This window comes from Doryrhamphus excisus, linkage group LG17, assembly GCF_037039965.1.
Source record: "Doryrhamphus excisus strain RoL-2023G ecotype Guam linkage group LG17, RoL_Dexc_Guam_v1.1, whole genome shotgun sequence".
NCBI classification, from domain to species: domain Eukaryota; kingdom Metazoa; phylum Chordata; class Actinopteri; order Syngnathiformes; family Syngnathidae; genus Doryrhamphus; species Doryrhamphus excisus.
The window spans coordinates 2,553,712-2,581,599 of NC_136373.1; the positions used below are offsets into that span (position 1 = coordinate 2,553,712).

The window sequence follows — 27,888 nt, forward strand, 5'->3', positions numbered from 1 at the left end:
ATGAGCTAGCTTACCTGCTGATACACTGCCATTTTGGGGGCACACCGTGGCTTCTTATGGGTTAAGGCTGCTTGTTTGTGTAGCTTGTTACCTATGAATTTATGGAAAAAATATAGTAACAATAAGTGAATGGTAATATTTGACACCATATCAAACCATTACAGGTGTTACATGGATCTAATATTAGCTTTCACAGCTTTAGAAAATGAGCTAGCTTACCTGCTGATACACTGCCATTTTGGGGACACACTCAGGCTTCTTGTGGGTTAAGGCTGCTTGTTTGTGTAGCTTGTTGCCTATGAATTTATGGAAAAAATATAGTAACAATAAGTGAATGGTAATATTTGACACCCTATCAAACTATTGCAGGTGTTAAATGGATCTAATATGAGCTTTCATGGCTTTAGAAAATGAGCTAGCTTACCTGCTGACACACTGCCATTTTAGGGACACACCGTACCTTCTTATGGAATAAGGCTGCAAGTTTGTGTAGCTTGTTGCCTATTAATTAATGGAAAAAATATAGTAACAATAAGTGAATAGTAATATTTGACACCCTATCAACCCATTACAGGTGTTAAATGGATCTAATATGAGCTTACCTGCTGACACACTGCCATTTTGGGGACACACTATGGCTTCTTATAAAAGCTAGCTAGCTCGTGTAGCTTGTTTACTACAAATTCATTGAAAACATATCGTGAGAACAGTTGAATTAAGTAACATCTGACAGCATTACCGCATGACAAGATCTTATATTCGCGCTCATGGCATAAAAATAAGCTTTAGGAAATGAGCTAGCTTACCTGTTGACACACTGCCATTATGGGGACACAACATGGCTTCTTATGGAGTAAGTCTGTTAAAGCTGGCTAGCTTATAGCTTGTTTGCTGAGTTGAATTGTAGTGGTTGACACGCAATTAAAGCAATACTCTTGTTAAATGGATCTAAGACCAGCTTTCATGGCTGAAAGTAAGTGTTTGGAAATGAGCTAGCTTAAGTAACATGCAGCCATTTGGGGACACATGGCTTCTTATGGGTCAAGGCTACGTATAAAAGCTAGCTAGCTTGTGTAGCTTATTTTCTGTGAATGTATTGAAGAAATATAGTATGAGCCCGAAGGGTTGCCAGGTATGCTGCAACCTCATCGTTTGTTCAGCCGCCAAGCTGCTAAAAGCAGAGAATGACCCCACATGACCCCCACACCTGGATACGTTGGCGGTAAAGCGCAACCTTCCGCTCGTGCCACACATTTGGCGTGGACACGCCTCCCGCCGTCTGTCGCTAGCAAAGCAAGCCAGTAATTTGCAAGCAAAGGCGTGCAATCTGCGGACAAGATGGCCACGCTACCTGGTGGCGGGGTGTAATTACAAGTAAGAGAAGCCGGGCGGGGCGGCAGGTGGCGGCCATATCAGATTGTAGTTGTGTGGATTGGAACGCCACACCCAAAGGAAATTATTTTGTGGTTTTTTTTGTCAAAGAAATAATGAATAAGTAATACATTTGATGGCTTTTTATTTTTAGCTTTTAAAAAAAATGTTGGTTGTATTACGTTTTATTTAGTACTTTATGTTTATTTTTATCAGATTTATTTACATTTGTAAACTTTATTTCAGACATATTTAATTTTATGATGATGATGATTATGCTTGTGAACCCCGTGAGGATAAGCGGTAGAAAATGAATGATTATTTTTAGTTTTGATTTTTTTATTGATTTTGTTATGAATTGTATTTTATTTTTATTTAATTAATTTTGAATACTTTAATTTTTTGGTTGTATTTTATTTTATTTATTTTTTTACCGAGGCAAACCCTTTTTAAATTCCTTCAGGAAAGTCATTGAAAATAGCAAACATTTAATCATTTTTTTAATTGTAAAAATAAAATAATTAATTAAAACTGAAAAAGTTTAAATGTTTTATTTATTTTGGTTGTAATTCTTTATTTTTATTTTTATTTATTAAATTTTGTATATTTTTTTCAGACTGCATTTTATTTTTAATTATTAAATTTTACATTTTTTGTTCTTAGTTTTATTCAAATATTAGTTGTATCCAACAAATCCTGGACAGGTGCCCCCCTGCCCCCCAGCTCCCACCAAGCAGCGCAAATGTGAGTATAGAGTGTATCTTGAGTTGTCTTGAGTTAATTATACGAAATATGAATCTTGCTAATCCAACAATAAGGCACAAAGATGCGTCAAATGCTGAGGCAACTGTAGATGGTGCTTGTCGCTGCTGTCCTTCCATAGACCGATTAGTGATGCTGACTAGAACGGACGGAGGGATTGCGTACGTAACAGATGTTTCAACCGCCTTCCTGTCCGCATTTTCTACGTCAAGTCTGACAAGAGGAGGGGCAGCACTGCCCTGGTCTTCATGTGGGGGTGGGTGGTGGTGGTGGTGGAGGGGTGAGAGACCGCATTGTTTGCTTGCTTTGTGTGAAGCCAACGTTGCGGCAAGCCACATCCCATACGAGTCCTGGCAGTCAACACCGTGGACCTCATACCCCATTGTGGTCTGTGTGTGTCTGTGTGTGTGTGTGTGTGTGTGTGTGTGTCATACATCATCCAGCGTATCTGCACAAATATTTAGTGATGCCAAGCCTCAAGACAATCCCAATATTTGTAATGCTTTGTAAAGCCTAAAGCAGGGATGTCCAAATTTGGCGGACCTCTGACGTTTTTATATTATTAAATATCACTTCACAAAAAACAACCAGCAAAAATGGAAAGCAATAATTTTACGAGAATAAAGTCAAATTGTGAAAAATGTCGTAATATAATGAGCCCTACATTTATTTTATCTACATATTTAGATGCTAACACATTGCATTATAGTGGCAATTTATTTATACAAGTGTCTCGCTATGAAAATGGGTAAAAATGCTACTATGCTAATATTGAGATGCTAACATCTAGCATCATAGTGATATCTAGCTTACCACAATGATGCTTGGCGTTAGCATGTTAGCACTTTTAGACACTTCAGTAGCTAGACACTCAGTATATAAACACTTAGCACTGTGATGCTAGGTGTTAGAAGCAGCCAGGAAGTGCTGAGCTCCCAATCTGACATCCTTTACTGCTCTGGGGCTCACAGGAAGAAGAAAATAAGTCACAGAGGAGATCCAGTGAGTGTTTTCGCGGCCATTGTGTGGCGTGACAGTTATACGAGGCCGAGACGGCGACGATAAATAACACACAAGTTTGCGTGTTTGTCCAGAGACAGACAGCATGTCTCCTGCACGTCCCGCATCCCTCAAATAAACTCTGCTGTGTTGTTTTTCCTCCATGAGCGCTTCAGGAGCAATCAAATATATCGAGCAGACATGCTGAGCTTCTGTCCGTCGGGTTCAAACGTGCAACCTTATCTGCTCCGGCGCTGCCGGTCTCGGCCCATTGATCCCACGTTTGGTGCCACCCGGGTTTCACTCCACCACCGACAAGACGTACGAGACTCTTTTCTCATCTCGGAGCGTCTGAAACAGGATCCACATGGGAAGGTAACTACTGGACGTGGTGCTTTTCAGATAGTCATCAAACTTCTTCTTTCATGGCGACAAGACGCCTATTGATTTATCCGGATATCTGACACAACATGGCTTTTTATGGTGAAGCCAGAAGAACACAGCCAGAAGAACACAACCAGGGCCGCCCAGGGCAGCCTAGCCAAACATGAAAGGATGCTAACAAGTGCAGATCTGCTTGTCACAACGCGGGAAATATTATTCAATGATTCATATCTCCTTCACTCTTTCTTTGTTTTTTCACCCATATTCACCAAACTCATACCTCCCTCATATTTGTTTTACATTTTACTCTCAAATCATCTTCACCAATTTTCTTGGAATATTAACTTATTCCTATAATATGATGACTTTATTCCCATAATATGATGACTTTATTCTGATCATATGATGACTTTATTTCCATCATATGATGAGTTTATTTCCATAATATAACAACTTTATTCCCATAATATGATGACTTTATTTCCTTAATATGATGATTTTATTCCCATAATATGATGACTTTATTTCCATAATATGCCAACTTTATTCCCATCATATGATGACTTTATTCCCATAATATGCCGACTTTAGTCCCACAATATAACAACTTTATTCCTATAACGACTTTATTCCCATAATATGATTACTTTGTTTCCTTAATATGATGACTTTATTCCCATAATATGATTTTATTCCCATAATATGATGACTTTATTCCCATAATATGATGACTTTATTCCCATAATATGATGACTTTATTCCCATAATATGATGACTTTAGTCCCACAATATAACAACTTTATTCCCATAACATGATGACTTTATTTCCATAAGATGATGACTTTATTCCTATAATATTATGACTTTATTTCCATATACTTTATTCCCATTTTATTCCCAAAATGTTATGGCTTTATTTCCAATCTAAGTTGCCAAAAATGTGTTGTGTTATTTGTTTTGTTGACTATTCCACCTCTATGCTACTAGAATGACCTAATTGTTCCTTATAACAATACCAGTTCGTTATTTACTTGTTGTTGGTATTTACTATTGGTCCAGATTGGGTGAGAGAGGAGGGAGATATGGAAGAGAGAGAGAGAGGGTCTCATTTGTCCCTGGGGGAGGACAAAGGATGCCACCACTCTCACGGCTGAAGACGGACATATGGTTATGTCCTGCCAACACAATTTGCATGTGATGAAATGATACGTTGCGTAACATCGTAGTCCGGCGCCACCACGACACGCCCTACAAGGAAACAGCTGAAATCAACCAAAAACCCAGGAGTGTAACTGTATGACACACACCTCAACCCCTTTGGCTTCTCCCAAGTGTGGTACAGTCAGAGCCATTTGGAAATACCCAAACGTGCCCTCCATTAACACGGGGTCATGTCCCATTTCACCCTCACATACCAATATGGGAATATTTATTTATATTTCCAAAAATAATCAATGAGGTAATCAAGTTGTCACGATGGAGGTGATATTTTTGCATAACACACACACACAGATATGATGAAATCGGCATCAGTCAGTGTCACTGCAGCCAACTGGCCCCTGATTAGTTCCAGCTAAAATATCGAGCCATGTCGCCAACATCTACTCCAATGCAAATATGCTGAATCTGCAAAAGTAATATTCAAAATACGTGGAACACGTTTACAGTCAAATACTTTTGCTTGGCTTACATCTTTTTCTGGCGTTATTGTCCTGTTTGCTGCTTTTATTTTATAGGTCTGTTTCCTGTTTGGACCAAATGCTTCACCAGAGGGAGCTGGGCGGTTTGGAATCAGGGTTCTCTTGACCTCAGTTGGGGATTCTGCTTGTCCAGGATTGTCCAAAGTGCCACCCCAGAGGCCATTTGCCACCCCAAGGATGTTTGTTTTTGATGTCCGCAAGAGACCGGATGGCTCACCCGGACCGCACTGAATCAAATGGCCAGACGGACCACATGGAGGGACTGGAACAGACTGGACTGAAGGACTGGAGAGACGGACAAACTGATGGCACAGAGGGATCGGATGGAGAGACGGATGCAATGGACTAGACTGGATCGGGTGGATGGAGGGACTGGACAAATAAATTAAGAATCAGATGGAGAGACCAGATGGACAGACTAAACCGGTGGAACGAAGAGAACAGCGAACAGAGGGACTGGTTGGCTGCACAGAGGACTGGATGGACGACCGGGACCAGACTAAACTGGATCGACAGATTAGCAGAGAGACCAGATGGAGAGATGGACGGTCTGGACCAGACTAGACGGAAGGAATGGACAGACCCAAGAAATCCCAGAAATCAGGATCAGATGGACAGACGGTTGGATTGGACCAGACTGGACTGGACGGACGGAGGGACCGGGCAAACAATCGAATGGATGGGATGGAAGGACTGGATCGGACAAACGAATCGGATGTAGGGACCGGCTGAACAGATGAACTGACCAAAGGATACGTGGACTGGACAGACAGATTGACGAATGAACGGACAGCTGAACCAGGCATCTCATGGGCGCCTCAATGACTGGCATTTTTTTGCACAATTTGCTGGTGGTCTGAGATTATGGGAACCCTGGTGAATAGCAGGCAGAGACAGTCATGTCATCATCAAGAAGAGCTTTCAGCACATACATTAGCTTCTTTAGCTTGCATACCAAATTGGTTTATGTGCATTTACCAGAGTGCCTTATACTCCTCCAAAACATTCCTTCCTTTGAGAAGAGGGATGGTTTCTCTGGGGCGGAGGAAGAGTGCTTTGGAGAGGAAAGTGCCTTTGAGTCAGTTTACTCAGCTTCTGGCCGCTGATGAAAAAGCCTCTCATGTGTCAGAAATGACCGCATCACCTCTTGCCGGCCACACACACACCCACAGTCACTCACGCCTACGCCTTCCCACAAAGCCACAGTGCATCTTGGGAACCATTAAAGAAACCCGAGACCACCGCAGTGGGCAAAGGACACAAACACGGGGTGAGAAGAGGAGGGCAAAGAGAGACGGACGTATGAGATAGATGCAGAGATGGGGAAAGGGTGATGGCTTCCACGTTTCTCCACCCTTGAAAACTGTTACAGCTCGATACCCCTCCACACCTATCAGGTGCTTCCTCCAAACCCGACTCTGAGGTAAGTTCACTGCTACTGTGGTACAGGAAGGGGGTGGAGTCGCTGCCTTGTCATATGTTCTGTCCTTGAACACCACTCAGGTTGACCCTCAGTCCTAAAACTCGTACCTCCCTAACCTTTGCCCCTTGCACCCTCACAGTTCCACCCGACAGCCTTCACTCATAGACCTTCACTCCTCTCTGGTTTTTCCACCACCTGCTCCAACTTCAGATCACAATCTCTGATCATCATTGTCCAAAGGACCTTCTGCCTCACCTCACCTGTCAATCTGTCCATCAAACAAGAAGCTAGCCGTCCAACCTCCACCTGAAACCTACCAGTGACACCTCTTCCTGTTGACCAACAGATGGGTGAGCTGCTGCAGCTCCTAAACACTTTGACCAGCAGCACAGGTGCGCCCCAGGGAACCCCCCTCCACACCCGTGACTTTACCTACAGCTCCCATGCCAGACATTCTCACATGACACTGATAAACAATAACCCTGCCAAGAAATATCCTCCAAGTGGCCCTGGAGATGTATGCGGACCCTCTCTGTCGCTTAAAGATTTCCGCTCCTATTTCCCTCCATAAGAAAGCGATATTATCACACAGCAGCAGCGCTCCCTACGGAAAACAATCATCAAGTTACCGCACGGACAACAAGGTGCACCTGCTTCCCATTCATACCTACTTCACTCCTTTCCCCCATTTTTGCTTTTCCTTATTGCATTTTTCGAATAATTTGACTTTATTCCCTGAATATTTTTTTCCCCAAAAAATCTTTTGAGTTTTTTCATAATATTACGACTTAATTCCCAAAGTATTTTGGACTTTATTCCCACAATATTATGACATTATTCCCATAGTATGATGACTGTTCATTTGTATAATATTAGAACTGTAAAAAAAAGAAGGTGTTTTTTGGTATGTCAAGCTGACGCTACTAAAGTGATTTATTTTGTTGTAATTTTCTGTTTCTTTGATATTTTTAAAAGGGTACAGTACACCCTTGTGACGATGCTGAATGCTGAGCAGATTGTAATTAGAAGCCCTCCGTCCACCCTGACCTCCCAGGTAGGGCATGACTTCCTGGCTATCCTATCCTGCTCATGACCTGCTTTACATACTGTATATCATATATTATATATGTAATGTGTATACATCTCATACTGTACATACTGTACACCATATATATGCTATATGTACTCTATGTACATCTCATACCGTACATGCTGTACACCATATATGCCTTATGTAATCTGTATACATCTCATACTGTACAGTATGTACGCTATAACCATCTAATATTGTACACCTTATATGCTATACAGTATGTACTCCATTTCCATCTCATACTGTACATACTGTATATACCATATACTATATTTATATCCTGGTAATGACCATTTTTTTTCCACAGTTGGTCTTTAAAAACTCCAGTATCCAACAGAGGATCTTTGACTAGCATTTTAATTTCCCAGATCCTTAAAAAGGACTTGTCTCATATAGAGGATCTTTGACTAGTATATTTTTATACTAGTATATTTTTGCAGTAGGTCCTTTAAAAACAACAAAGTGCTTCTGTGATATAGAAGATCTTTGACTAACTTATTTTTTTTTGCAGTGTGTCCTCTAAGAACGACAAACACACCTGTCATATAGAGGATCTTTGACTTATGACTTTGCAGTATAGGTCATTAAAAATGACAGACTGCTCCTGTCATATAGAGGATCTTTGACTACCATTTTCTGCCCCCAGATCCTCACACTCGTTTCATATAGAGGGTCTTTGACTAGCGTATTTATTTTGCAGTATTTCCTTTAAGAACGACAGAGTGAGGATGTTTGACTGATGTTTTTGTCAGTATAAGTCTGGAAAAGAAATGTGGCCAAAAAACGGCCAACGAAAAGCTTATGAGCGTGCAGGAAAGGCAGGAAGGAGTAAAGTGGCGTGGCTGGTTGGTGGGGGGTTATGAGGGGGGGCACTTCTTACTCTTCGTGGCAGTGTCACCAGACACCCTCGTCAACGGCGGCTAACGGGACTTTAATTACAGCTCGCTGATGACACTTAATACGCAGCGATCGGGTAACTTCACAGCCAGTGATTTTATTCAAGAAAAAAAACACTGGATGATGAATGTGCCTTTTTTTCTCATGTTTGGAAATTGCTGATATATGAACAATAACACTAACTTTAATTTGTCAGATTTAAATGTATATTATCATCATGAAATACATTATTATTATTCATTTTTTTCCATGAAAAAAAATTAGTATTATTTTGTTGTGTTTATAAAATTAAAAAAACACCTTGAATTAATTTTTAAATGTAACATAAAATATACCTGAATTGGCTTGGATTGATTTGAATTGAAAACCAAAATAATCAATGTAATTGGCTATTTGTCCTTCGTGAAATAAAGATAAATCCTGTTTGCTGTGTGGCATGCTAATGTTTGTGGGTGGTGATGATTGTGTAAAGAAATAAAAAGTCCAGATGCAGCGTGGATGCCGGTAGCAAGCGCTGATCTCTCGCTCTTGTTTTGGCATCTGGCCGCTGTTATTTTGTTTGTGTTTTCCTCGGCTCGGTTCCGCTGGGCTGCCTTTCCTCCCGAGTGTCACTTTGGGATGTCGAAGCCGGCGCTAACGGGAGGCCTCGCAGGGTCAGCGTGCCAGCCTTTTTTGCGTGTGTGTGCGCGAGCGGAGGTTTCCCATGGGTCAGAGTGAAATGTTTGCTTGTGTGAAAACACGACGTGGCAGGTAAACACACACAAGGGCCTGTCCACAAACTAGCAGCGTGAAAACAAAGCCATGAAGGCGAGTAAAAGTGCAGGAACGTGTTGGAAGATGCTAACAAATAAATACTAGTTAGCTATCACGCTATTTGGAAAGGGCTGGAAGTGTATACTAACCTTAACCTAACCCTAAACTAACCCTAACTCAATTGTGCATACAACAAAATGAATATACTGTATAACAACATTCTGTATTCACTGTAAAATCACACACAGGACACAAACACAAGAATAGCACAAATATTTATTTCGCGTTTTGTTTGTTTCCAAAGCATCAGCTCAATCATCAAAGCTGCGCGTGTGCGTTTGTGTGACTCTCGTATCCAGTAACACTGACTTCCTGTCTGCGCTCAGCAAAGAAACAGGATGAATCCTTGTTACTGACCACGACGCGCCACGGTCACGTCTTCCATCAACAAGCACATAAATGTCAGAAGAAAATAAGACATATTCGATATGTGGTGCCCTTTAATCTCCTATGACCCAATATAATAGACATCATAGAAGAAAATAAGACATATTAGGCATAATAAACCAGTTTACCACCTTCTTAATACACTTTTTAACATCTTTAGAGCTCTCTAGACATGACATAACACCCCTATAGTCTCCTTTACACTCCTATTACCCAATATAGTAGACATCATAAGAGAAAATAAGACATATTTGTCTTAATAAAGCTGTTTACCATCCTCTAAATACAATTTTTTACATAATTAGAGCCCTGTAGACATGGCATAACACCCCTATAGTGACCCTTACACTTAACAGTACTTTTGAGTGCCATATTTTTGTGTTTGACTTCATTTTGCTTGGAAATGCTTCATTCGGGCAATAAAATTTGATGGCTACTAAGAACTAGGGACTGCATGTGTTTGTCACCGTAGAGACGTCAACAATGGGAGTAAATAATTGAAGGGGTGAGGTGTGTATTATTGATGAGGCTAAAGGCCTAATTGTCCTTGAGGAGGTGCCTCAAGAAGGAAATGAGATTGCAAATAATCCAAATAACAAAAAAAGGGATGTGTGGTGTTTTACTAGCAGGACACTTTGGATGTGTATCGAGTAGCACACGCGCTAGCTTGTTAATTGGCTGGAGATTGCAGCCATCGTGTGTGTGTGTGTGTGTGTGTGTGTGTGTGTGGCCTTTTAGCAGTAGCTCTCATCTATTGGATTGAGATCATGTTGACTGCATTAACACCTGCTAACATCTTTACACAAGCAAAACATTCCCTGCTCGCTACTCCTCACTACTCCTTGCTACTCCTCCCTACACCACTGTACTCCACTGTACTCCTCCCTACCACCACTCTACTCCGGACTCTAATATTAGCACTTTATTCCCATCATTTTACCACATTTCCCCCCTATGTAATTGTCCAAAAATGCCCCCTTTATTTTGTTTAGGATGTGTTTTTCCTCCACTGTATGCTACTAAAAAGGCATTGTTTTACCTCAATATTATTTGAATATTTTCATTTTATTTTATTTGCATGTTTTTTGTTTTTGTATTTATTTTCCAACTATTTTACCTCCCTTCTTTTTGTAATATTTTGACTTAATTGGTATGATATTGTGATATTTTTTTCTCTAATATCTAAACTTTATGCTTCTAATTATATAATATTATGAATATTTAATATTATAGTAATATTATAGTGTTATATTATTATATTAATATATAATATTATACTATAATATTATAGTATTATAGTAATATTATAGATTGCAACTTTTTTCTCCTTAGAGTATGATTTTTTTATTTCCTACTATTTCAAATATCTAGTAGTAATATATTTTTCCCTAATTATGACTTTTAAAAATAAATAATAATTGTATACAAATGTATTTTTTCTTGAATATTTCAATTTTATGCTATTAAAATGAAATTTGGAACTTTTTATTATTACTATTATTATGATTATTATTATTGATTTTAATAATAAGAAGGCTGAATAAGCCATGCATGCTCACTCACCCGCTGTTCCGGCACAGGAGTGAGGCGGGCGGCGGGTCCGGGTGGGGTCTTGTTGAGGACGCCGAGGCCACCTTTGGAGTTTAGACGGCCGTGTGGAGGCGTGTAATCTTTATCTTTATGGCTGCATGAGAAAGAGGAGATATGATGAATATCAGTCACATATATCACGCTCCTTGCCCCCCCCCCCCGCTCGTTCCTTCACAATGACAGAGCACTCCTGTCATATAGAGGATCTTTGACTAGTGTATATCCTTACAGTAGGACACGACAGTCATTATTTCTTTATTAGAAGTAGTGTATGTTTATGAAAAGTTAAAAGTGGTGCTCCTGTCATATTGATGATCTTTGACTCCTGAAAGAAACCCAAACACAAACAGAAAATAAAGAATTCAAATGTACTGCTCCTGTCGTGGAGATGATCTTTGACTCCTATGACATTTGTATGTATTATTGTTAGTAAATTGTTATACAAATATATCCACATACATACTCTGGTGTCCCTGTCTGTCTTCCACGCCACAAATTCTCCATCTCTCTCAATTACTTCTCTACTGCTGCCATCTCTCCTTTGTCCTCCCCCCCTCCCTCATGTGAGAGACGCAATAGGATTGGAAGCCGATCAATCAGGCCGGGTATGGAGCAGGGATTGGATTTGGCCGAGGCTGATGGGGCGGCCGGGTGCTTTTGATTTTAGCTCTGCTCCAATCAAGGTGGATCTGATGTATTATTATTATGGACACACACCCTGTGTGTGTGTGTGTGTGTGTGTGCGTATTGAGTGTGATTGCGGTTGACGTGTGTCATGGTTCAACAACCAAATCTGTCAAATCCAGATGTTCTCTGTGCATTTTGGACACAGAGTCGCTATCAAGGCCGTGTAATCGCATCATACGATGTCTGTCGCCCTCAAGCTTTGACCTTGTCCCAACGCAACAAGAACCTTCTTCCCTGAGCTTCCTAACCAACAACTAGCTAAACACGCACCAGCACTCTTACTTATGCCCAATATGTCTTATGATGTCTACTATATTGGGTAATAGGAGTGCAAATGTGACTATAGGGTTGTTATGTCATGTCTAGAGGGCTCTAATGATGTTAAAAAGTATATTTAGAAGGTGGTAAACAGGTTTATTATGCCTAATATGTCATATTTTCTCTTAAGATGTCTACTATATTGGGTAAGAGGAGTGTAAAGGTGACTATAGGGGTGTTATGTCATGTCTAGAGGGCTCTAATGATGTTAAAAAGTATATTTAGAAGGTGGTAAACAGGTTTATTATGCCTAATATGTCATATTTTCTCTTATGATGTCTACTATATTGGGTAATAGGAGTGTAAAGGTGACTATAGGGGTGTTATGTCATGTCTAGAGGGCTCTAATGATGTTAAAAAGTATATTTAGAAGGTGGTAAACAGGTTTATTATGCCGAATATGTCTTATTTTCTCTTAAGATGTCTACTATATTGGGTAATAGGAGTGTAAATGTGACAGTAGGGGTGTTATGTCATGTCTAGAGAGCTCTAATGATGTTAAAATGTATATTTGGAAGGTGGTAAACAGGTTTATTATGCCTAATATGTCATATCTTCTCTTAAGATGCCTACTATATTGGGTGATAGGAGTGTAAATGTGACTATAGGGGTGTTATGTCATGTATAGAGGGCTCTAATAATGTTCAAATGTATATTTGGAAGGTGGTACACAGGTTTATTATGCCTAATATGTCATATTTTCTCTGAAGATGTCTACTATATTGGGTGATAGGAGTGTAAATGTGACTATAGGGGTGTTATGTCATGTATAGAGGGCTCTAATAATGTTCAAATGTATATTTGGAAGGTGGTACACAGGTTTATTATGCCTAATATGTCATATTTTCTCTGAAGATGTCTACTATATTGGGTGATAGGAGTGTAAAGGTGACTATTGTGCCGCGGGGGTCACAAAAGGTCCCCCCAGCAGGCCCTTTTTGGACATCACCTGCTTGAAATAGATCAATAATCATCTTTCCAATCTAAGTGGAAATGGTTTGTTCTTGTCTAATGTTACTGTGTGGCAGCACATTTGAGTAATGGAGGCATTAGTCATGTGACCTCCTCTATGACGTTTATGATGCTAAAAGATGTCTCACACAAACACACACACACACACACACACACACACACAGAATGAAGAAGCTCAGCAGTTACACTGGAACGACAACACCACGACTGAAAGAAATCCCCATCATTCCTTGCAGGGTTCTAACGCCTTCTACACAGTGGTTAGCTCGGACGGCCGTAGACGCTCTGTCGATGCTAACTCACTCACTGGCTGGCGCTAACCTGCTTTGCACTGACCAGTGTGTGTTTGTGTCTTTGCCTTTTCAAAGGGAATTTTAGCGTGTGTGTGTGTGTAACCTATTTAGTGCTCTGTGTACATATTTCTTTGCTGTAACTCGAAGCCCAATCAATAGGAATGTTTCTTTGTTACCCACCGTGCCAATGTGTGTGTGTGTGTGTGTGTGTGTGTGTGTGTGTGTGTGTGCGGCAACATTAGCTGACCGCAGCGATCAGTAAGAAGATATTTTATACCAAAAACATTCAGAAAACCACCAAAAGTCACCATCGTATAACACACAGGTGTCCCAGGTGCTGCCTCTCGCTTCTTTTTTATACATAATATAAACATTTAATAATATAATACATTATATGAATAAATTCATTAAGTTAAATAAATATCAATTTAGTATCATTTTATAATTTTAAATATTTTAGTAGCGTAGAGTTGAAATAATGAAGAAAAAAATAGGAAAAAGTCACAATATAATGAGAATATAATGATGTATAATGAGAATATAATGATTGCATATTTTGGAAATTTAGGTGGCGGAAAAAATCACAATGTTATAAAGTATACGTAACAATAAAGTCAAAATATTAATACAAAATATGCCTGTATTCATATATTCCTGACTTTAATTTTTCACTGGCTGGAAAAAAAGGGGCAAGAGTTAATAATTGCAGCGTGGGTCACAAAGACGTCAATGTTTGAAGGTCAAAATTCTATCAGTGTGGAGATTTACTGTTCTGATAACTTTGTCAATGTTTGCTGAGACGTGAAATTGATTAGACAAGTCATAGCTGGAGTCTCCACAGCTAATAATGCTACCTTGAAGAGTTGAATTGTAATTTCTGACACCATATTAAAACATTACAGTTGTTAAATGGATCTAAAACGACTTTTCATGGCATAAAATAATGTTTACCTGCTGATGCACTGCCATTTTGGGGACACACCGTGGCTATAAAAGCTAGCTAGCTTTTGTAGCGTGTTTTCTATGAAGTTATTGAAGAAATATAGTTGACTTGTTATATTTCCACACATTAATAAAGCATTGCAGTTGTTAAACGGATCTAAAATGAGCTTTCATGGCATCAAATGTTTAGAAAAGGAGCTTGTTTACCTGCTGCCATTTGGGGACACAACATAGCTTCTTATGGGTTAAGGCTATAAAAGCTAGCTAGTGTCTATAGCATGTTTATTACTAATAACTTATTACTAATGTTTATTTACTAATAACAGGTGCATTGTAATAATTGACACCATATTAAAACATTACAGTTGTCGAGCTTTCACTGCATAAAATTATTTTTTAACTGCTGATGCACTGCCATTTTGGGGACATACCATAGCTATAAAAGCTAGCTAGTTTTTGTAGCGTGTTTTCTATTAAGTTATTGAAGCAATATAGTTGACTTGTTATATTTCCACACATTAATAAAGCATTGCAGTTGTTAAATGGATCTAAAATGAGCTTTCATGGCATAAAATAATGTTTAGAAAACGAGCTAGCTTACCTGCTGACACACTGCCATTTTGGGGACACAACATAGCTTCTTATGGGTTAAGGCTATAAAAGCTAGCTTGTGTCTATAGCATGTTTTTTTATGAATCATGGAAGAAATATTACTAATAACAGGTGCATGGTAATAGTTGACACCATATTAAAACATTACAGTTGTTAAATTGATTGATTGAAATGATCTTTTGTGGCATAAAATCAGCTTTAGGAAATGAGCTAGCTTTCCTGCTGACACGCCGCCATTTTGGGGACACAACATAGCTTCTTATGGGATAAGACTATAAAAGCTAGCTTGTGTCTATAGCATTTTTTTTAATGAATCATAGAATAAATATTACTAATAACAGGTGCATTGTAATAGTTGACACCATATTAAAACATTACAGTCGTTAAATTGATTGATTGATTGAAATGATCTTTTGTGGCATAAAATCAGCTTTAGGAAATGAGCTAGCTTTCCTGCTGACGCGCCGCCATTTTGGGGATACACCATGGCTTATTATGGGTTAAGGCTGTAAAAAAAAAATGATTTCATGTACTCTGACAAATCTAGGACACATTCTGGGCACGTTTACAGTTTTCATATGGGTTAAAACAAGCAGTATATTCATAAAAAAAGGAGGATGAGGGGACATTGTCCTCCTCGTCCTTTTAGATGTTACGTACATCCTTCCCTTCCTTACAAGACATGCATCTTGGCTTAAATACACGTGAGTGTGTGTGAGACAGTCACCATTGATCCCCTGTCATCCTGATAAAATTACATCCTCCAACCCCCCCCCCATAGATCTCCGCCCACCACTCAGATTAAATATACATTTTTAATTTGCCGCCACAAATGACCCCCTGCCCCTAATAACACAGGAATAAATTATGACAAAAAAAAAAAAAAATTACTTTATATGTCAACTCAATGCAACTAAAATGACATTATTTTTGCTATTTTCTGTTTTCTTGTGAAATTATATTTTTAGAATGCGTCAAATGGCCCCCGGGCCTCACTTTGGACACCCCCCCCCGGTTTGATAAAAATCCTTTGTAAAAGCTTGTAATAAAATATTACCACGTTGTCCTGTCTCTTTGACGTCCAGATCTTTTCCCCCTGGCCTCTGGTCTTCCTTATTTCTCCATCTGTCTCATCCTGGCAAGGCCATTAAGTCATAAATCCAATACAGGCCACCTAAACACTATCTGTCTTCTGCCAATGGAAGGCGGGATTGGATGGAGGGAGCATGGCGGAGGATCAATGGCTCCCCTGGCTGTCAGTCTACTCACTTGTTTTCACATCCATCTACTGGCATCGCCTCCCTCCTGGACCCGGCCACCCCCCCACCCCCACCCAAATGCTGACACCGAGTCCTCTCAGACACACCACTTTCATCCCACGCTCATCAGCCCACTCAATTACTGTCAAAGATCATCCTCGTATTTTTTAAATACTTTTTTAACTTGTTTTTTCAACCGATCAACACCTGGTGGGGGGTTGACTCCCAAGATGAAGGGAGGATGCCTGTCAGACCCGGCAGGCCCAAACACATTGTAAGGGTCTGCTGGGAAAGTCTGCCAGAGTTTCAACTCTGCTTGGACTATGTTCCCAGGGAGGTGGTGGTCCGTGTTCTGTGCCTGCAGCCGTAAAGTGGTCGGTGCCCGTCATGGCGGTAATCCCGGAACCCGTTGGTGGACGGCAGTGGGGAGGGATGCCGTCCAGCTTAAGAAAGAATTCTATTGTGTCTTTTTGGGCCTTGGGACTCCAGAGATAGCTGACAGGTACCAGGAGGCCAAGCGGTCCATGACTCTGGCGGTCGCTGAGGCAAAAAATCGGAGTGTCTGGACCACCGAGGGGGAAGCAGTACCCTGTCAAGACTGTGTATGGTGGGGTACTGACCTCCACTCGAGGTGTTATGAACTGGTGGTAGGAATACTTCAAAGACCTCCTCAATCCCCCTGACACGGCTTCCATTAAGGAAGTAGTGCCTGGGGCCTCAGGTTGCCGAGATGGTCAAGAAATCTGCCCGGAGTTCCTCAAGGCCCTGGCTGCTGTGGGCATCATGTGGGGCGTTGCCCTTGAATTGGCGGAGAAGGCATTCATGTTCCCCGGGGAATCGGGGAATACGGTATATCGGACCACCAAATTCAGGCTGTCCCTTCCCTGTCTGACCGGCGTTAGACTTTGGTTCGCATTGCCGGTAATAAATCGGACCGGTTTCCGATGAGGGTTGGACTCCGCCAGGACTGCCCTTTGTCAGCAATTCTGTTCAATATTTTTATGGACAAAATTTCTAGGCGCAGCCTGGGTGTTCTGGTTCTGGGGTTCATTTTTGGTGGCTGCAGGATTGAGTCCCTGACCTTGGTTCTCTCCTAGAAAATCCTGACCTGACCTCAAGGTCTTGTTCACGAGTGACGTAAAGGTGGATTTGTGATGCGGACTCTACGTCGGCCTGTTGTGGTCAAGTGGACGTTGAGCCCAAAGGATCTACATTCCTACCCTCATCTATAGTCGTGAGGTTTGGGTAGTGACCCAATGACAAGATGGCGGGTTGGGTTGAGTCCCCTTAGGGATGAGGGCGCTGTCATCCGGCAGAGAAACTTCGAGTACAAGAGAGGAGCCAGATGATGTGGCTCGGCCTTCTGGTCGGGACGTCTACCCCGGTCAAACCGGTAGGAGGCCTCGGGGAAGACCCAGGACACCATGGACAGACTCTGTCTCCCAATATTTAATGCTATTAATATACTTAATGCAACTAATATAATGCACACATCAACAATCACACAAACGGCATCAAATCAACGAGCACAGCGGCTACCAACGTCACACACACGCACACACACACACACACACACACACACACACTTTGAAGTCGTGCCCTTCTCGTGTTTCCTTTGACACACTGTAATAGATTCCACTGTAGCTCCACGCCGCAGCTAAGTGGCCTCACCTTTCACTGAAAACAAATCACTCACTCCTTTTCTCTCTCTCTCTCACACACACACACACACACACACACACACACACACACACACTATATTTGTATTTGTGACCTTCCTTTTGTCCCACGGGTGCTCTCTTCTTCCTCCCCGTCACTGGGCCCGCCATCGTTTTAGTCTGATCGCATGCCTGCCTCTTCTAGAGACTACACTAGGCCAGGGGTGTCCAAAGTGCGGCCCCGGGGGGGCCATTTGCAGCCTGCGGCCCGTGGCATATTCTAATAATATCATTTAACAAGAAAATCCCACCACAGCAAAAATGGACAAATCAGCAATCATTTGAGAAGAATAAAGTCCCCGAACTTGACAGCAGCTCGAAATCCAACCCGAACCTAAACCCCAGCCCGAACCCATCCTCAAACCTAAAACCAATCCCATCCTCAATCGTAACGCTAATCGTATACAAACCCCAATTTTAACCCCAATTCTAGTCCCAACCTTAACACCAACCGTACCCCCAACCCTAAGACAATCCCATCCCCAACCTTAACTCCCACCCCCATCCTCATCCCCACCCTAACCCCAATCCCATCTCCAACTAACCCCTAAATCTAACCCCAAATCTAGCCCCGACTCCATCCTCACCCTAACCCCAACTCTCATCCCAACTCCATCCCCAACCTGAACACCAACCGTACCCCCCAAGCTTAAAACCAATCCCATCCTCAACCTTAGTCCCCATTCTCAGCCCTATCCCTAACCCGAGCCCTAAATCCAACCCCAACCTTAACCCCAAGCATATTCTCAACCACAACCCCAACCTCAAAACCAAGCCCCACCCCAGAAAGACGGAAAGATGAAAGTCATACAAGGGTTAGGATTGGGGTTAGGGTTAGGGTTGGGGTTAGGAGACTTCCTGCTGTAGAAAAATGCATTTGTGGTTTTGGCGGGGAGAATCTATCCACAAGCCCAGCCAGGGTCACACACCTAAAAATGACTTTTTTTGTCCGTCGTGATTACCATCACTATAAAGCATAATTAGGAAGATAGAATAGAAATGTTTATTTATGATCCCAAATGTTTGACCAGTAAGCTAAGACGATTGAAGTGTGAGCTGCAGCATGGAGGTCTTGGAAAGACGAACACTGCCCTCTAAAGGACACTTTATGTATTGAACATATGAAGTAATGTCAATGCGGAGACACAATAACACACTTAAACATATTATTATTACATGAAAAGAACAAAATAACTTAGATTATAACCTTAGTAAAATGTTCTCCTCCCAGCCAATGCTATAAATTTACTAAAAAAAATTTAATTTACAAAAAAAGTCGTTTTTTTAAAGTAACAGTTGTAAATGTACAGAAAAAAGTAAATTTATGAGAATAAAAGTCACATTCATTTTTACGAGAAAAAAGAAATGGAGAGAAAAAAGTAAATAAAAATTGTACAATTATGTGAAAAAGCCATATATTAGTAAATGTACGAGAAATAAAAAAGTAAATTTCCAAGAATACATTTCCGACTTTTTTCTTGCTTATTTCCATTTACTTTGTCCTTGAAATCTCAGATTTTTTAAAATAAATACCACAAATACCCTGTTGTAGCTTTTGGCCTCTCGAAGCTAACTAGCTAGCTGGCTAAAGTTAGCTCGCCCTCTAAGCCATGCAGGCTAAGAGTTGGCTATAGGGATGTTATTTACTGTCTGGAGGGCTCTAATGATGATGCGATGCTGTAGCTACTAAGATGATACGTGAAAGAAATGATCTAAGTCTGTAAGCAATGAGCCGCTATAAACGATAGACGACTAATTTGCTCTTGGTCCTTCACTTCCTGTTGACCCCCAACCCCTCCCAACCCGCTTTCTTTACAGAGCGCAGGAATGAATGAGTGGATGTTCACAAGGGAAATTCTATTCTCCCAGCAACACACACACACACACACACACACACACACGTACTGAATACTTGTAAATATCATTTCTTTTGATTCCCTCCCAAAAGGAGCTTCTTGGGGACCCTGACATCGTCACTCGCTATGAATGGCCTGGTGTGTACTTTGGACGCCGTCTAATGCGCATCACACGTCTGCTTTGTTTTCCGGTGTGTGTGCGCGGCAACCTTTCGTCCCGGGATGGTGTGCGTTTGTGTACGATTGGTGTTGTGAAGGTATTTGTATTTGCCTTGCGTGTCCTCCTGCGTCAGAGGGTCTTTCTGTCCCTGTGGTCCGAGCAAACATGTTAAGAAGCACCTAATCACTGCCCCCCCCCAACACTTTAAAGCCTAAACACACATTTACAAAACCATTTGGACTCAAAGCTCACCGCCGCCATACTCAAATGTCACCAAGTCTTTGAGAAGCGAAGGGGCGGAGCCGCGCCGACCCATTGGTCCACGCCATGTCGCCGCTCTGTCTTTCCGAGGCAGATTTTTAAAAAGGCGACGCCGTGGAAGGGGAACGGCAAACGCTCGACAAGCCTTCTTCTTCAAGAGGCGCATTCCTCGAAGAACAAAAGTATTTAAATCCATCCTTACATCGACGAGCACCTTCCCCGGGTTGAAATACTTCCTTTTTCAAAGGAACATCCAAATTCACGGCAAGAGGACTGAAAATATTGTAGAAATGCTGACAACCGATGGAGCGTCTCGGCAATAAGATCAAACCAAAGAATCCCGCCCCAAATCACTTCCTTGTTTGACTTTTCATGTTTCTGATGTGATTGGCGACACCCGAGATGCTCTGGAAAACCACGCCGCTACTCAACATCACCATCATGGCACTGGCTCTGGCAACCCGTGGAGGAGGGGCGGCGCCCACTGACCGAGGTAAGGATGAAGGACCCTTAGCGACTCTAACCCTGACCTGCGCTGACCCTAATGTTGATCCCGTCTAACCTACGCTAACCCTAACGTCGACCATGTCTAACCCTGACTTACGTTGACCCTAATGTCGACCACGTCTAACCTACGCTAACCCTAACGTCAACCACGTCTAACCCTGACTTACGTTGACCCTAATGTCGACCACGTCTAACCTACGCTAACCCTAACGTCGACCATGTCTAACCCTGACCTATGCTGACCCTAATGTTGATCCCGTCTAACCTACGCTAACCCTAACGTCAACCACGTCTAACCCTGACTTACGTTGACCTTAATGTCGACCACGTCTAACCCTAACCTACGCTGACCCTAATGTCGACCACGTCCAACCTACGCTAACCCTAACCCCGACCACATCTAACCCTAACCTACGCTAACCCTAACCCCGACCACATCTAATCCTAACCTACGCTAACCCTATCGTCAACCACGTCTAACCCTAACATACGCAAACCCTAACCCGACCACGTCTAACCCTAACCTACGCTAACCCCGACCACGTCTAACCGCTAACCTATGCAGACCCTAACTTCGACCACGTCTAAACCCTAACCGCATCTAACCCCTAACCCAAACAAACGCTACCCCTAACCTATGTAAACCCTAATACCGACCACGTCTAACCCTAACCTACGCTAACCCTAACATACAGTAACCCTAACCCTGACCACATCTAACCCACGCTAACCCTAACCTCGACCATGTCTAACCCCTATCCCTAACCAAAGCTAACCCTAACCCGACCACATCCAACCCTAACCCTAAACTACACTAACCTAGACCGTGTCTAACCCTAACCTACGTTAACCCGAACCCTGACCATGTCTAACCTTAACCTACGCTAACCCTAACGTACAGCAACCCTAACTCTGACCACATCTAACCCTAAACCACGCTAACCCTAAACTCGACCATGTCTAACCCCTATCCCTAACCAAAGCTAACCCTATCCCGACCACATCCAACCCTAAACTACACTAACCCAGACCGTGTCTAACCCTAACGTACAGTAACCCTAACCCTAACCTACGCTAACCCTAACGTACAGTAACCCTAACCCTGACTACATCTAACCCTAGCCCACGCTAACCCTAACCTCGACCATGTCTAACCCCTATCCCTAGCCAAAGCTAACCCAAACCCAACCATGTCCAACCCTAACCTACGTTAACCTGAACCCCGACCACGTCTAACACCAACTCTAACCCAAACATCAAAACATTCAGGAAAACAATTTTCCACATCTTATAAATTGCCTCTTTTCCCAAAAGTCCAAATTTTCCATGCAGCATTTGTGGTTCAGCTTCAGCATTCACACGCAAACACACATGTTGTTGTTGATAAATGGACACTTCCTTTGACACGTTCAGCATTTCCAGACAACATTTGCAGACTTTTCCACAGAACAACACATTTTATGTACTACTTCCACACGTCTCAACCCAATCAGAGGTACCTACTAGTACCCACCCTACTAGCTTGTCACATCTACAAGAACCACCGCCCATCCATATGGTCTCTCTCTCCATTTCTTTAGAACGTCTATACACACCGGAGCTTCATCCCAGTCTGACTCATTTGTCAGCCGTACCACCGAAGCCTCCAACCCTGGGTCAGAGCCAGCTCCTCAAACAATGGCGCTGGAATGGCAGAGGAGAAGGCGCGAGGAGAGCCGATAGAACCACCTCCAGGACGTTTACTGCCGCCATGAGAACCCACCCTGGGCCAGACGGTCCGGAAAAGCGGGCCCAGATGCGGAAGATGATGTCAGTCCTGGAGGAGATGCAGCGGACTTTTAATAGTACACTGAGCACACGGATGACCTTCCTTCCGAGAGGTTCATATTCTCACACTTGACACTCATCGCTCCACAGCCGTACCACGCTTTTCGTAATGAATCCGTTCCAAAAGCTAATTTTCCCATAAATCATGTATACCTAATGGATCTATTTCAGCTCATGGGTACTTGACAAAGACTCCAGTTTCACTGACTCACGGGTACTTGGAAAAAACTCAAGTTTCATTAACTCATAGGTGCTCAACAAAGGCACTGACTCACCAAAACTTGTGTTTTGCTGACTCATGGGTACTCAGCAAAGACTCGGGTTTCACTGACTCTTTCACTGAATATCACAGAGTCAAGAGGCCTCGGCAAAGATTCACTGACACTTCAGTACTCAACGAAAACTCGAGCCAAGACTGTAGAGTCACTCACTTACAGATACTCAGCAAAGTCTTGACTCACAGGTACTCAACAAAAACTCAAGTTTTGCTGACCCACGGGTACTTGGCAAAGACTCAGCTTTCACTGACTCACGAGTACTTGGGGAAGAAGCGACTTTCACTGACTCACAAGTCCTCGACTGAGACTGATGAGTACCTGTGAGTCAGTGAAGCAACAAAAACTCAAGTTTTGTTGACCCACAGGTATTTGACAAAGACTCAGGTTTCACCGACTCACAGGTACTTGGGGAAGAAGCGACTTTCGCTGACTCACAAGTACTCGACTGAGACTGATGCTTCACTGACTCACAGGTACTCAACAAAAACTCAAGTTTTGTTGACCCACGGGTACTTGGCAAAGACTCAGGTTTCACCGACTCATGAGTACTTGGGGAAGAAGCGACTTTTACTGACTCACAAGTACTCGACAGAGACTGATGCTTCACTGACTCAAGGGTACTCAACAAAAACTCAAGTTTTGTTGACGCACGGGTACTTGGCAAAGACTCGGGTTTCACCGACTCACAAGCTCTTGGGGAAGAAGCCACTTTCACTGACTCACAAGTACTCAACAGAGACTGATGCTTCACTCACTCACAGGTACTCGGCAAAAGCTCGAGTTGAACTGACTCACGGGTACTTGACAAAGACTGCTGCAGCGCTCACTCACAGGTACTCGGTGAAGACTTGAATATCACCGAGTCAAGGGGACTCGGCAAAGACCCACGTTTCACTGACTTACAGGTACTTGACAATGATGCAACTATTTACTGACTCACGAGTACTCAATGAAACCTCAAGTTTCACTGACTCATGGATACCCAGCCAAGACTGGAGAGTCACTCTCTTAGAGATACTCAGCAAAGACTTGACTTTCACTGATTCACGAGTAATCAACGAAAACACAGTTTCACTGACTCACGGGTATTCATCAAATACTCAACATTCACTGACTCACTGTTGCAGTTTCGCTAACTCATGCGTACTCAACAAAAAGTCAAGTTTCCCTGACACACGGGTACTTCACTGGTACAACTACTTGGAAAATGTAAGATTGCTTATTGTGTTTATATGTATACTTTTTATTCTCCAGTATCAAATGATGATATTATGCTATAACATCTCAGTTCATGTGTTTTTTTATTACAGCAAATGGCAGAAATGCAGGACAAAAAAATAAAGTGGTAGGTCTTTTTTTTTTATTATTATATCTTTCCAATCTCGACTGACACCTTCTGTATTGTACTTTATTTTAAGTAGTAGAGAACACAGTATAGATACTTGGGGCAGAGACACTTGCTAGACTAGCATGCTAGTGTTTGGGACAAAGTATGCCACTAGATATCATCGCTAAGGCACAACATCAACACTGGGGCACAGAGGACCCAATCCAGACCACCAGAGGCAGGGGTGGACGTAGCCTGGAGAGCACACCGAGAAACCCAGCACCATTCCAGTCTATGAACCCAGAGCCCAGGAGCCAGAGACATGTGCAAACCCCCGGTGGGCGACCATGCACTAGTCAGGATCCCTAATACACACCTCAAAGGTCCGCCATTGAAAGAGACAACAAAGACCGCAAGGTCAGGTCTTCCTGAGGGGTAGTTAGCCTCTGAGACAAGACCGATCGGTCAGCCCCCCGATGCAGCCCCCTATCAAGCATCTCGTATAAAAGACTTTTCAGTCATCTCTCAAGTGTGAATGCTAATGCTAACACTGCTAACATAATGGCATTACGGTCATTGTACACTTACCACAAATGCAAATTTTAGCCACTTCCTTTTACCGATGAAGTGCAATCTTAGTGTTTTTAAATGTTTTTTCAGTGATTGATAATTTTTAAATTTTAGACATATGCAGACGACCAATCAGGTTCACCTCAATTTTCTATTGTCACTCTTGTTGCTGCATTAAGGTTGGAGTGTTTCCCAGCACCGTCACCCCAGCAGCTGATGACAGCACCGCATCCAGAGCGAGCGCCGACGTCCTCGTTCCCAGCCTGACTGGTCGGAACTTCCGGAAGTCCCTCCCACCGCAACCCAAGAAGACTAACAAAAGAGGTAAAAATGTCAGGCTTTCAACCCGGGGGTGGGCAAACATACAGAACACCAAAGCTGTCCCCCGTGATTTGCAGTACTATTTTCTAAATACATGGGGATTTAGTTCGGATGCCTCCCCGGTGAGGAGGCCCTGGGGAGGACCTGACACACTGGAGGGGTTATGTCTCAAAGCTGGTCTTCAGGTTGAACTGCACGAGTTGGGCAGAGATTGAGAAATCTGGGCTACCCTACTGACACTGCCGCCCCCACGACCTGGGTCCAGAAAGGATGGACAATCTCGCTTAGTCATGACACGGTGGTACACATAAACGCATGCCCCCCTCCCTGGCCCACATTTCTAAAGTGAAAATGTTTGCCCACCCTTGTTTGAGAATTTAGAATGTTTGGTCTCCATCCTGAAGTGATGGTATTTCTTCAACAGTATGTTTCTGGAAGTACTGCTCCCAGAACTGAGTGGGCGCCACCCAGCATAACCAGCGAGCTTCTTCCATTTAACCCCCTATCATCCATTCAACATAATACTATAGTTTATCCCAGTGCTTGTAAGAGCATATGCAGCAACGTTTACTTGTCATCCATGCCCCGCCCCACCACCACCACCCCACCTTCCATACCTCCCCCGTGGGCGAGTGTTTGACCTCTGAGTGCTAGGCAACGTCGCTGTGGCATCAGGAAGGCTCCCGTGGCGGCGCCAGCTTGGACGCAGACCTTTTCAAAAGTGACCAATCCAAGGAGACGATGTGTGCTCGCAGCCGAGCGCATGAAGAAACAACCCCGATTAATAGCACCCCTCCTACATTTTTTTGATTTGAAGACAGATGCACATTGTTTTTGTATGTGTACGCACTCGTGAAATAAAGTCCTTCTCGACCATAGCAACCACCTATGGCAACAATAAAGATTGATATTTCATTTTTATACACTCATGATGGTTTCACTTCACGCTGTGCATTATCGTGCCGCATCGTGATCTGGTGCTTGTGTATGAACTGCACAAAAACGATGACAGGGCCGTGCGTTGCCACGCTGCGACATTAGGTGATGCTAGTGGATGAATGCCACAACATGGGGCCGTGCATCATCATGCTGGGACATGAGGTGATGCTAGTGGATGAACGGCACCACGTGGGGCCATGCATGATTATGCTGGGACAGGGGGCGGTGCTTGTGTGGCACGCTCGTTTATAATCTGTACAAAAATGACAACATTAGGCCGTGTATTATCATAACGAAACATCCAGTGGTGGTTGTGGATGAACGGCGACACAATCACAAGATGGGGCCGTGCATTATTATGCAGCAAAATGGGCAACTTTTTAAATTATATTTTTATAATGTGTTATATGCCAATAAAAAAACAGCTCAGGGCCACAAATAGCCCCCATGTCCGCACTTTGAACACCCCTGGTCGATGGTGGTGTTATTTGTCCTACCATAGTATTAACAGCAGAACATTCCTCCTGTGTCTCCATGGTAACTGAGTGTGTTTTCTGTCTGGATGAGTAAACTGTGCTTGATTATATTCAGAGTTGTAACGCCACTGTTGCCCGAGTGACGAGTGTGTGTGTCTGTACACGCTTGTGTAAGAAATACACAACGGTCTTGTACGGAAATCATTTATTCATACATTGACTTGACTTGTTGATCCACTCAATATTTTCATAGAAAACATGCTACACAAGCTAGCTAGCTTTTATAGCCTTAACTAAGGGGTCGGCAACCCAAAATGTTGAAAGAGCCATATTGGACCAAAAAAAAAACAAATGTGTCTGGAGCTGCAAAAAATTCAAAGCCTTATAATGAAGGCAACACATGCTCTATGTATCTATGTTAGCTATATTAGCCTACAATCAAAACATAATGAGCCTTCATGATTAAATGTTTATTTTCCCTGCAGCACATCCTGTAGGGAATGACGCACCACGTGACTACTCTGTCATAGATGCCGCCTCAAGTATAACTTATTACAATATTAATAAATTATGTTTCATTGCTTTGATGAAATTTTAAAAAATCCGATTTATGATGTAATTTTTATTTTGAGGATTCGAAAAAAACAACAACAAAATCGAACGTGCTTAACAAAACGCAGCCTGCATTCATAAAAATAAAACAGCAGCCGAACGAACTTCCTGGTTCAAAGTTCATGCAAGTCCACCCTACATAGCTGCCCAAGGCAAATGCCTGTAACACTCGGACACGAGCAACAAAACACAATAATATTATAAGTGTCATTCCAAATATATACTGACGAAATTCCCTTTATAAAAACAGCCACTTTGTTACTAAATATGTGCTTATGACAGAATTGTGTTCTTACCCGTTTAATGTCACTTCTGTTTTCGGACATGACTGGTCAGCTTGTCAACATCGGGCATGGAAGATGAATGCAATGAATGCAAATGATTCGGTCCAAGAAACGTTTAATCCTCTGTTCTCCTTAGTTATTTTTCTCTTTTTCCCTTTGGGATGCATGGCCCCCATCACACAGCCGCCGGTTGGTTTACAACAGTCACCTGCCCGGCATCCCGCCCTGCTGATAGAAACGTGTGTCGCAG

At 42.4% G+C, this 27,888-nt stretch overlaps 1 long non-coding RNA gene across 1 annotated transcript; it reads right to left on the reverse strand.

Moving 5' to 3' along the window:
- Positions 1-598: 598 nt before the first annotated feature.
- Positions 599-27,888, reverse strand: LOC144901988 (uncharacterized). The gene is made up of 3 exons (XR_013630196.1): positions 27,651-27,888; positions 11,393-11,513; positions 599-676 (listed from the first exon to the last, which is right to left on the reverse strand). It is a non-coding gene; the product is annotated as an uncharacterized LOC144901988 (long non-coding RNA).